This window comes from Sapajus apella, unplaced genomic scaffold (genome assembly GCF_009761245.1).
Source record: "Sapajus apella isolate SASKATOON/1434 unplaced genomic scaffold, GSC_monkey_1.0 scaffold90, whole genome shotgun sequence".
NCBI lineage: Eukaryota > Metazoa > Chordata > Mammalia > Primates > Cebidae > Sapajus > Sapajus apella.
Window position 1 is genome coordinate 1,016,881 of NW_022437030.1, and position 12,979 is coordinate 1,029,859.

Consider the following 12,979-nt stretch of genomic DNA (forward strand, 5'->3'; position numbering starts at 1 on the left):
GTTTGGCTGTTGCTGTGAAAGGCTTTGTATTTTGTAGCTTTGGAGCCAAGCCGCCTTTCACAGAAGGCTGTGCTGGAATCTACTAGGTTGTTCAGCATGAAATCATCTGGCTCAATGGCCTCTGGGGAGGGCATTTGGCCTCATGCATCACTGCAAGACACAGACTCAAAGACATCTGTGCAGGGTAGGCACACAGGGGGTTAGGGAGCCACAAGAATGAGGAGATAAGATCTTTGCCTTTAAAACAAGCCTTAGGGTTTCTTTGAAGCCTCCTTTTCCCTTCTATTCAGATGGCTAATCGCTGTCTCCCTCCCAATTGTCCCACTCTACTAAGTCTTTATTATCACCTCTCTCTTGCAGAAATTCCACAGGAGCCCCAGGGTCCTTAAGTGATTCCCTCTTTCCCTGCTCCCTGCTTTAGAGACACAATAACAAAGCTTCAGGTTGAAAGAGAGAATGTCCTACTGCTGAGCCTCAAATCTCCACCAGGCAAGGAAAACAACAACAGGCTTTTGTGCCACAGGTTCTAAGGCCCACCTTGAACACTGTCCTTGAGCCAGCAAAAGTAAAGGTGTCACAGGTAGAAAAGATCTGCTGTTCCTCAGAGGGTAAAGATGTTAGAAATTCAATCATTGTCAATGGCAGATGTTTACTGAGTGTCAGAAAGAAAGGTGGGCATTTTTTGGGCATTGTAATTGTGGAGTAGTACTCCCACTGAGTTCAAATCCACAGAAGGCACCGTGTCTGAGAGGCTGAAGGAAAGACCTAGAGACAGTGAGCAAGACATAAGTTTTATTGGGGAACTTAAACATACAGGGAGTCCAGGAGTGGCTGGCTGGCTGGGGTAACTGCTACCTTTTGTAAAAAGCATGCAGTTAATATAGCAATCTTCACTTAGCAACCTCTGCCTGGCCACCTCCACCTGGCCACCTCCACCTAGCTCAAAACAAAGGGCCTTGGTTCCTCGCACATCCTGTTCCAAGAAATGGGCCAGGGGTTCAGCTGTGCTCTACAGATAAGGAGTAAACCTCTGGGTTGGCTGCTCCCGATTTCCTTAGTTCGGAGCGCTGAGCCAACATTCTTGGACTATAGGGTCTTTCTCAGGATATATCTGAGTTATTGCTATCTGGCACACCTGTCATGTGATAGTTTGCATATAAGGAAAAAACCCATGGAAACTGACTTTGGGTAGCTTACAGTCTAAAAGGAGAGAAGGACAGATGAGCATGCCTGCTACTGTGCCTATGTGACATGGTAAAAAGCCCCATAAAACTGCATACCTCAACTATACCTCAGCTTTCTGTTGAAACTGCTCTCTATAACCCAAATGTGAATAAGTAATTAAGGACTGTAATCACCACCCTACCCAGACAATGTGTAAACAAATGCTAATCTTGGCTTTTGTGAATCACTTAAGTAACAACCAGAATGTCAAAAAGTCCCCTGGCCCTCGGAAGGTCCGGAGCCCCTCAACTTCATCTTCACCCAGGAATCCACTGGAATGTCCGGAACCCCCTCACCCTCATGTCTGCCCAGAAGGTGATTTACAGAATCCACTAGCCCTCAGAATGTCTGAAGCCCCTCACCCCCACCCCCTCCCCTCACCCTCACTCCCAAGGTGATTTTTACGGATATAAAGGACCTTGACACCCTCCTTTCGGGGCCACGGGTGGGAGAGACGCGAGTCCTCTGTGGCCGCTGGCAATAAAGACCCTGCAATTTGGCATACTTTTGTCTTGGTGTTGACTTTCTATGCTTGGCCCGTACAACACCTAGAGGACTGTGGAACTGTTCTGATGACACCTGCTTCCTCTCCTTGGCCCATGTGACTTCCTTTCACGCAATGACACATGAAAAGCCTCAGATACCTGGTGTGCTTTGCTGGGCTCTCTCCTTTCCCTTGGGCAATGTCCAGGGGCTCTCTGTTCACTGGGCCCTGAAGGAGAACAACAAAGAGGACAGCGTCGATTCAGGCACAAAGCCCCCAGCTCACGTGCGGTGCCCATATTGTGTAAGCAAGAGATAAAACTCTGTAGTTTTAAGCCCCAAGATTGTAGTGATGTTTGCTACCACAGCATACACTAGCCTCTGACTGATATACTTCGGCTCAGTTCTGAGTTGCTGCAGAGCCTAACCTTAAATTGATCTTAGCTGACGAATGTTAACTTATCTTCCTTTTAGAGTATCTGAGAAATGCTTAGAAAATCAATATAAAAACATAGAATTTGGGGGAATAAAAGGACCTTTGAAATTTATCAGACCTAAGCATTCCATCCAGCCATTAATCTACCTTGGATTGTGCATTTCAAGTATGTTTCCACTGTAGCATTTAAAAATGATTATCATTCATATTACTGATTTTGGCCTGGATTGGATGGACGATTGTTACTTACTGTTGATTTCATGTAGTTGTAAAGCTCAAATGGGATAAGTATTTGAAAAGTTAAAAGCAGTTCTCAAATATGATTATCTGATTAATGTTTATTGAGAATGTTCGTTCCTGGCACAGTTTTTTGTGAGAGCTTGAGTCTGGACACAAAGATCAATCACTGTCCTTGGATTGGAGGTATATGGGTACTTCACTTTAGTGACAAAGTTTAGGTTTCATGTTCCTATACTGATAAATGTAATTTTAATAAAGCTGTCAAGATCACCAGTGACCATATGTCAAAATAGACATATTCACAGATGCAAGGGCTCATTGGACTGGGCACTGTTGCGCGTGCCTGTGGGAAGATCACTTGATCTCAGGAGCTGGAGGCTGCAGTGAGCTATGATTGCGCCACTGCACTCCAGCCTGGGCAACAGAGTGAGACCGTCTCAAAAAAGAAAAAAAAGAACTCTTTAATTTGCCTCCTAGTTCCCTCTCTTCAGACCCCCAAGGTGTTTAATCGTAAGTTGTAGTATAAATACGTAACTTCTAAGCCTGTGTGTGGTCCTCACACACACAAGCTTCCATTAACATGAATACAGCTGACATAATGTGCAAAAGAGATGGAACGAATGTAATTTTTAAAAAGATGACGAGGGTAGAGTGAGCTCTCCCCAATTCTGAGTCCTCAAATACCTTTTGTGCTTTTAGGATCAGTTTTGGGGAAGTGAGGAGAAAAACCCTCTCTGCCAGCATAAGCCAGGGCTGAAGAGTACACGCAGCCTCAGAACCAAGGGGCAGAAGAGGCGTCATACTGGTCGGTAGTATCCATGGCAACCTGAGAGCCTGGTGGAGTTAATAACCCTGTTTTTCAGATGTCTGCTGCTCTCCTTTGGTGGGGGAAAAGGGGTGGGCGTGGCTCCTTTTTCATTTTTATGAATGCCCAGTTGATGTATTGTGTCAGAGGCACCAGACTCTTCTGACTCAATGGGGTAAGTCAGGCCTGAATCGGGGGGGGCATCTGTGAGGGCTTTGGGCAGCCTGCGGGATTTCCCATGAGACAGAGCAGTATTTGCTGCAAACGGCCTCCTCCTAACAGACTGTCTCCTCTTGCTACACCTGAAATCAAGTTTGCCTTGGTGTTGCCGCACCTCCTCACCCTACCTTCCTTTCTTGGTATCTAAATCGATGGCCATGAAATGCTCTGAGTGGTTTAGGCTCTGGGGTTGGACAACTTATATTCAAATTCCAGCTCGGCTGTTTAAAACTTACTTATTCTTCTTGTGCTCAGTTTCTTCACCTCTGAAAACATATTTTTTATATTAAAAAACTTTTTTTGGAGAGGCGGGGCCTTGCTATGTTGCCCAGGCTGGGCTCAAACTCCTGGCCTCAAATGATCCTCCCTCCTGGGCCTCCCCAAATGCTAGAATTATAGGTGTGAACCGCCTTGCCCGGCCCAGTTTCCTCATCTCTAAAATCACAGGAGTGCTGACCAAGTTAGATAATCTGTGTTTAGAGTGGCACCTGGGTGTGTTTTAATGGTGCTGCCAGTGCTGCCTCTGTGGGGCTCACTGAGGGCTGAGGTGTGCCTTGGGGGTGGAGGGCAGAGGCGGGCCGTGATCACTGCTGAGTGGTGGGTGAAGGTGACATAGGAAGATGAGCTAGTGATTCTGCGACTGTAGACAGCTCAAGCTTATCAATTCCCCCACTAATTCTGCCCCAGCCTGCAAACCTGCTCGTCTTCCAGGCTTCCCCATCTCAGCAAATGGCATAAATTGGGCTTCTACTGTGTATTATAGTTCTAGGCACAGGGATCAATTAACAGAATAGTCAGAACGTTCCTACCTCTGTGAAGCTAGAAGGTGAAGGCAAGAAGAAAAATATAGCAAACAAGTAATGTCCATAGGATGTCAATGTCCTCTAGGCAAGGACCGCCAGGAGCACAGGTGTCACTGCACGCTGCAGTGACTGCAATGGGGGAGGGACCCCTTTGCATTGAAGCCACATTGAATTTCTTTGTTTTGTAAACACGTGGATATGGCACATCCTCCCAAATTCAGTATTATCCCTGGGACTGGCTGCTATTCTCCCGAAAAACTCCGTGGCATCCACTTTTCCATTGTGTTGTGTTGTATGTGGTCACTTATTCTCTTCACTTTCCCAGCTCCAGCACACAAATGCACACACACACACAAACAACCGCAACACACACCTCCAATGCACACACACGCACAACCCTAAATACACACACATCCAATGCACACACACAACCCCAACACACATGCACCCCAACACACACACAGAATTCCAACACACTCAGCACAGACACCACACCAACACACAAGTCTCCAATGCACACACCTCCTCAACACACAAGCACACCCACAACACACAGAATTCCAACACACACACATAGCCTCAACACACATACACTTCCAGCACTCACACAACCCCAACACATACAACCTCGACACACACACACAACTGCAACACACACCCAACACACAGAGCCAACACACACATACCCAACACACATACACATCCCCAACACATACCACACACACCACACAGAATCCCAACATACACACAAACAAGGCCAGTACACACAATCTCAACACACACACATCCAGCACACACACAAAATTTCAACACACACATACCCAGTACACACACACAACACACATGCATACCCCTAACACATACACACCCAGGAAACACACAGAATTCTAACACACATATACTCAACACACACATACCCAACACACCCACACAACCCCAGCCCAAAACACACACACACAACACACACACATAACCCCAACATACACACACACATACACACAGAATTTCAAAACACACACCCCCCCCGACTGTCACTCTCTATGGCAGAAACTGTGTCTGCCTTGTTGAGTGTTGTAACTTAGTGCCAAGCACTGTGCCTGGCGTATAACAGATTCTCACTAATTATTTTTGACTAATGAATGCATACAAGGCACCAGGCCAGCACTCTACACACTATTTCTAAATTTTACAAAAAACTGGGGAAACTTGTACATGATCCTATTTCTACAGAGGATGAGATGGATGCTGAGAGGCCTTATCCACAGTCAGTCATTAACCTCTGTGGGCTTCAGGCTCTTCCTTGCAGAGTCAGGTTAATGATGTCAGCCTTCAAAGTGGGGCTGGAGGAGGCACCAGGTGTGCTGGTCACGTGGTTGTTGCCCTCTCTTCATGTGCCTCACTGGCCCCAGCTCAAGGATGGCAACACAGAACCCTGGGACCCAGAATCAGCTGGGGACACGCTCCTGTTCTGAGAGGAGGCTGGCTCAGGAGCAGCCAGGGTGGCAGGGGTTAAAGAAACTGGGTGGAGCAGCGAGAGGCCCTGATCCCAGCAGGATGGGTCAAGGTGCCCACCAGGCTGGCAGAGGATACAATCACATTCATAGGAAACACAAGGTGTGGCTGAGTCTGGAGCACAGCTTCCCAGTCCCAGGACCACTTGGAGGTTTCTGGTGCCACATGGGCTCTAGTGCACCTCTGGACCCATGAGCTTCTGTGTGTGTTGGGTGTGTGTGTGTGTTGGGTGTGTGTGCGTGTGTGTGTGTGTTTGGAGGCCCCAGTGGGGTGGTGAGGCTGCTGCAGAATCCAGTCCAGCTGGTCTTTCACCTTACCCATTCTCCAGGATGTGACCTCCTGACATATTCCTTCTGCAGGCAGGGCTCCCCGAGCACCAGGTGAATGTTCTGCATGCAGCTTTCCCCATGCCCACCACTCACCTTGGCAAATCCCTTCCCCACACTGCTCCGTTCTGCCAAATCCACCCTACATGTGAAGAGACTTTGCAATTTAAAAGCTTACTCCTACTTTGAGGCTGGAACCTCTTTCTCATTTCTTCTTCTCCACCTAGAGGAACGCATTGCTTCTCTCTCTGGATGCTCATAGCCTCTTTGTGTGCTTTCACACTTCATTTGTGCTGTTCACTCAGCAGTGAAGTCAGTGAGTAAGGCAGCCTTTGTGTAAGGCAATAAGGAATGAACGGGACTAGGACAAACTGGAGGGCACATGCCCCACCCCAAAGCAGCAGCCAGTCTTCTTGTCTGTTCCCACTGACCTTTACCATCTAAGAATAAGGCCTCGGTACTGCTACATTTGATATGTTTAGGAGAAACCAGAAACATGGCTTTGAAGGTGAAATAAATGTCCTATCTTTTCAGTATTGGCAACAAGTCCAATTCAGAAAAAATATATGGACCCAGCAAGCTTGATCTGTGACACCCTTTTTATTTTTATCTTACCTAGATGGTAGACTTTTTGAAAGTGGTCAAACAGGTTGGGCAGAAGATGCCAATGGTGACTTGTTCTTCTTTGGGAAGGTTCTGCTACCCAGAATTACCAGATGAGCCATGCGTCTCTCAAGAGACCAGGGTCCTACTATTACCAGCTCAGTTTCCAGAAGGGTCCACGTGGGGCTTAAGGAAGCTGGTGCCTGCAGTGCTGAAATGGCCCAGGAATCTTCCAATCATAACCTGTGACTGTACAGAGCAATGCCTAATAAATGTCTATGGAATGAATGCATATTTTATGAGACAGGGCACTTATTCTGCAGCTGCAGGGAGATGGGCCATTTTGGCACTCTGATAGGGAGTCCTGGAGAACTGGGCCAAAATTTTAGTTTCTCCATTTATGAGATATGAACTTGGGAAAGTTATTTAACCTCTCTAATCCTGTTCCATCACTTGAAAAATGGGGATAGTAAATAGATATCTTTCATCTTGTTGTGAGATGAGTGACAATATAGTTAAAGGATTGGCACATAGTAGACAATAACAGCTATTGACGCAGGGATCATGTGAGGGTATTATTATATGCCCCTGGCCACGGAAGTTGGGTCCTACGTAGGCATGAGACATGGGCAGGGCCACTCAGAGCCATGGCCATCCTTTGCTAAGATTTTTGCTGGAAATATTGGCAAAGCAAACCTCACTCTCTTGGGGAGACTAAGCTGGTAAGATGTAGGTAAGATGTAAGATGTAGGTAAAATGGTTATATATATATACAGAGTGAGATGGGTTCTCTTTTTGTTGCCAGGCTGGAGTACAGTGGTGTGATCATAGCTCACCACAGCCTGAAATGCCTGGGCTCAAGGGATCCTCCCACCTCCGCCTCCTGAGTAGCTGGCACCCACAGACGCATGTCACCCATGACTGGCTAATGTATTTTTATTTTTTGTAAAGACAAGGTCTGGCCATCTTGCCCAGGCTGGTCTTGAACTCATGGCTCAAGCCATCCTTCCACCTTGGCCTCTTACAGCGCTAGGATTATAGGCATGGGCCCCCACAGTTGGCTGGAAATTTTTTTTTTTGACACTTGGATCCTGCTGTGCCTGAAACTGGACTACCCCCGAGTGTCTCTATCATGGGAATAGTATGCCTTTTTTCATGCTTAGGTCAATTTCAGTTTGGTTTCTGTCATCTGTACCCAAGAGTCTTATCCACTATAAACCTCTCCAAAGGGAAACAGGGGACCAGTGGAGTGCAATGAATTGTTTCTAAATGGCTATACATGGTGGGGATTTGGAGGAGTGATTTCTGTGTCAGTCAGAGGTCTACATCTGTACAGCTGTTAATTTATGGATGGAACACAGTGGCTTTCAAAGGAGACCAATTTATCTCATGTGGAGGGTTAACCATATGATAGTACAGCTTTCCTGTTCACAACAGGGAAGCAGAGGCAGGGGAAATGGTATGTTTGTGGAAGCTTGAAGTAAAATTGTTTTTACAAATTCCTGGGGTAAGTTATGTGTCATCATTGGCATCAAAAGAGAAAAAGAAATAAATGATCTGGCTCAGGTGCCAAAGCTCTCGTCATGAGGAGGGAAAGGACATTTATTGAGTCCCCTGCAATAGCAACAACACATTATTATTATTGGGCACTTTGCATATGCCAGGCACTGGGATAAAACACAGGCATGGACTTAGCAATGCCCACGACTGTCCTCAGACACAAGCTACGTGAACTGTTCCCGTCTTAAAGACCAGGCAACAGGGACCCAGTGACATGTCTGAAGCTACACGGCAGTAAGTGGTGAAGGTGGGATTTGAACTGGTTTGCCTGTCCCAGAGCCTACACCCTTGCTTGCAATGCAGAGCTGCTCTGATTGCAAGGAGTCGGGGGTCTCTCCTCCGAGTCCCAGATACCTGGGGTCTTATTTAGTCTTCATAACAATCCTGAAGCATTGGAGTTTTAGATCTGCTTTACAGGTGAGAAAACTGAGGTCCAGGGAAGCTTAGTGATGCCCAAAGCCACACCCCCAGAAGTAGTAGGATTTGCAGGCACAGCTGGGTGTCCTGGCCCTGGATCAAGGGATTTTCCTGTTGATTTTCACCCACAAGGGTTGAGTGACAGTTAATTCTGAGTGTCAACCTGATTGGATTAAAGGATGCAAAGTATTGTTCCTGGGTGTGTCTGTGAAGGTGTTGCCAAAGGAGATTAACATTTGAGTCAGTGGGCTGGGGAAGGCAGACCCACCCTTAATCTGGGGGGCACAATCTAATCAGCTCCCAGCAAATATAAAGCAGGCAGGTGAGACTGGCCTAGTCTCCCAGCCTACATCTTTATCCTGTGCTGGGTGCTTCCTGCCCTTGAACACCAGACTTCAAGTTCCTCCATTTTGGGATTCAGACTGGCTCTCCTTGCTCCTCAGCTTGCAGACAACCTATTGTGAGACCATGTGATCATGTAAGTTAATACTTAATAAACTCCCATATATCATATACAAACACACACAGACACACACATATATATATAAATTCTGTCCTTCTAGGGAACCCTGACTAATACAGGCAGCCAAAAGAACCAGCTGAATTCTTATAGAAACAATTGGAAAGTCTGTATTTTTTCTTTTTCTGTCTGATTTTGATCCTTTTCTTAATGCAGAAAGGCATAGCAGGCTCTTTGGAGTCATGGTGTGCTGAGAAGGGCACTTTCTCAGTTGGGGGCTTTGCTTTCAAGCAATGGTAGAACATTTGAGTTAAACCGAGTAAAAGAGATTCATTGGAAGGATATGGGCTTTATTATTATTATCTTTTCATTTAACAATGATTTACTGAACATCTAATATGTGCCAGGCACAATTTCAGGAGCTAAGATACTTCAGAGAACAAAACAAAGATCTTTGTGCATGTAGAAATTGGTTTCTTGTTCAGGAAGGAGAAGGGAAAGGGGAAGTGTGGATGGGCATTCAGTAAACAATAAAGAAAAAGCAAGTAGAGAAGGTCCTCAAATAATGTAGTTTCATTATAACATTGATTAAAAAAAATCAATTCCAGGCTGGGGACCCTGTCTTTGTAGAGTCTTCCACATTCTTTCCATGTCTGTGTGGGTTTTCTCTGGGTACTGTGTTTCCTACCACATTTGAAAAGTTGTGCACATGAGGTTCACTGGTGTGTCTAAATGACCCCAGTTGAAGTAAGAGTGTGTGGGGTGAGTGTGCCCTGTGATGAGATGGTGTCCTGTCCATGGTGGGTGCCTGCCTTGTGCCCTGAGCTGCTGGGATGAGATCTGGCCACCTGCAACTCTGAACTGGAATAAGTGGGTTGGGAAATGAATACAAAATGAACAAATGAATGAATGAATATAAATTATTGTAAAATAAAAATTTTGTAAGGGCGGCCAGGCATGGTGGTTCACGCCCTAATCCCAGCACTTTGGGAGGCCGAGGTGGGTATCTGGTCATGGTGGTGTGCCTGTAATCCCAGCTACTCGGGAGGCTGAGGTGGGAGAATTGCTTGAATCTGGGAGGCGGAGGCTGCAGTGAGCAGAGATTCTACCACTGCACTCCAGCCTAGGCAACAGAGTGAGAACCCCCTCAAAAAAAAAAAAAATTGTAAGGTTGATGATAATCCCACAAAGGCATGATGCTAAATGATGTGGCATGAACGTGTTCAGTGAGCCTGCCATAGTTTTGATTATTTGTGAACTTTGTGGTAGCAAGAGGTAATTTATAATGTATTTAAAATAACTAAAGGAGCAGACTTGGGATGTTCCTAACACCAAGAATGTCTGAGGCAATGGATACCCCAGTTACTCAGATCCGATCCGTATGCATCGTATGCCTGCATCGAAACATCACGTGTGCCCCACAAATATGTACAATTCTTATGAAACCATAATAAAAAAAGTTAAAAATTGGGTAACTAATGATCTTATTTGTTTTTCATAATCATTCTTAAATGGATATATAGATCACATTTATATCAATGTTTAATATCAGAAGTGTTTTGGGTCCTTATTTAGGAGATTGGTGATGTTTTTGTGATCAGAAATATGCTGTAGGAATGTCACTCTTATTTGCATCAATTAGCCTATGGTAAAAATTGTTTCATTGTGTGTCGTTTCACCTAAAAGTTGCAGCTTCCAAGAACCTACGGATGGTGTTAGGTGGGGAATTACTGTGAGCTATAGGATATGTGGGAAAAATAATAGCTGAGCCAGGCAAAGGCAGCAGGAGTGCCTGAGTGGTCAGACAGCCACCCAGGAAGGGGAGACCTGAGCTGCGAGGGCTTAGCTGTGGGGTCTCTGGGTGAAGAGCTGTCAGCCAGAGCTCCTGAAGGCAGACACATGCTGGTGTGTTCTAGAAGCAGCAAGAAGGCCAATGTGCTGGTGCAGATTGAATTAGGGGGAGTGGTGGCAGACAAGGTCAGAGAGGCAGAAAGGGACCTGACATCACGTGGGCTCCTGTGGGCTGTGGCAGGTACTTTCAGTCCTACTCTGAATCAAATGAGGCACCTGTAGGGTCTGAAAGGAGGACTGACATCCTCTTATTTTCTTTTTTGAGACTGAGTCTCGCTCTGTCTCCCAGGCTGGAGTGCAGTGACGCCATCTCAGCTCACTGTAGCCTCTGCCTCCTGGACTCAAGCAATTCTTCTGCCTCAGTCTCCCAAGTAGCTGGCATTACAGGTGCACACCACCACGACCAGATAATTTTTGTGTTTTTAGTAAAGGCAGAATTTTACCATGTTGCCCAGGCTGGTCTCCAACTCCTGACCTCAAGTGATCCACTCACCTTGGCCTCCCAAAGTGCTGGGATTACAGGCGTGAGCCACCTCACCCGGCAGGCATACTCTCATTTGCGTTTTGGAAGATGCACTGGTTTCTGGGAGGGCAGAGAGTAGGAAGTGATGGAGGAGACAGGAGGCAAATCCTGCAGGAAGTGATAGTGGCTGGGAAGTGGGAGAAGTCGAGTTCTGAATCAATTTTGAAGGGAGAGTCCACAAAATTTCCTGGCAGGTTGCATGTGGAACGTGAAAATGAGTGAGAGGTGATTCCAAGGTTTCTGTCCAAGTAACTGTAAGAACAGAGTTGCTATCTGCTGTTGGGGACGGCTGTGGCTACAGCAAGTATGTGGGAAAGACCAGAGGTTAAATTAGGAGTTTGGGGTGTCTGCTAAATATTTAATTGGAGAGGTCAAACAGGCCTTTGGATACATGAATCGAGTTAGAGACAGAAGCCTGAGTGGGAGATATGACTAGTTCACAGAATCCAAGGTAATTAGGAGGAAATAAGCAACCCCAATGATTTTGGAAAGGACAGGAACTGTGGCAATTTCTCAGTAGGAAGAACGTCAGGGATTTTCCCCAAAGGAAAATTAGAATGTTCTGAGCAAAATAGGGGGGAAATGAGACAGGGCACAGAAAATAACCAGAGACTTCTGCTGCAGAGTCCTGTCCCGGGCACTTCTGACCCTTCTTTCCAGGTCTTCCTGCTGTTGCCAAAACGAGGGTAAGTGATGTTCCTGACAGCCTGTGCTCCCATCTGCCCAGAAAAATATCTGTGGCTAGGTGAAGAGTGATGGCACATTTAGGCTATCTTATTAAATGCTGCTTATCTACTAAAAGCAGTCGGCCGCATGTTTAATCAAAGTCAGGGCAGATGTGGTTTGTAACATCCAAAAGTCATTTTTCATCCTGTTCTCTCTCCCTTAAAAACAACCTCCCACCCTCGCCCTGAATCCCGCGGAAGGTGATGAACTCATAACAAGGGCATCCTAGTCCTGGCGAAGGGCAGGAAGGACCCACCCTCATCAGTCCCTGATGACTCCCACCCTTGTCCTCGGTTTTCAGGTACTTTGGAAATGAAAAGGTAGAGGGGGAAACTAGAATAAAAGTCCAAGAAAGTCTGTAGTGATCTCATTTCTATACAGATAGGGAGGGGGTCATTTAAGCCACAGAAGAATCAAATCACTGCTTTTCCCATCTTGGGACTTCCCACCAGAGATCATCCCATGTTGAATGGACAAATTCCATTTCTCTTGGATTTTCAAGAGATGATCACTTTCTACTTTGGAAGAAAAATTGTCCATGAGCCTGTACTCCTGTGTCTTCCATTCCTGCCCAGAAATGCCCAAGGAAATAAACGGTATCCTGCTGTTATGGCTGCCCAACCAAATTCATCTGTTGAAGTCCTAACCCCAGGTATCTCAGAATATGATTGTATTTAAAGATAGGTTCTTTAAAGAGGTAGTTAAGTTAAAATGAAGTCGTTTGAGGGGCTCCTAATCCAACACAATTGGTGTCCTAATAAGAAAAGGAAATTTGGACACAGACATGTATG

General features: G+C 46.0%; 1 long non-coding RNA gene across 1 annotated transcript in view; it reads right to left on the minus strand.

Annotated features, from left to right (window-relative positions):
• Positions 1 to 777: 777 nt before the first annotated feature.
• Positions 778 to 12,979, minus strand: part of LOC116534891 — a 34,703-nt gene continuing 22,501 nt past the window's right edge. Inside the window, exons 2-3 of the long non-coding RNA XR_004261932.1 lie at positions 1,773 to 1,936; positions 778 to 1,242 (exon numbers count right to left, since the gene is read on the minus strand). This is a non-coding gene — a long non-coding RNA (uncharacterized LOC116534891). The remainder of the gene's footprint in view (positions 1,243 to 1,772; positions 1,937 to 12,979) is intronic.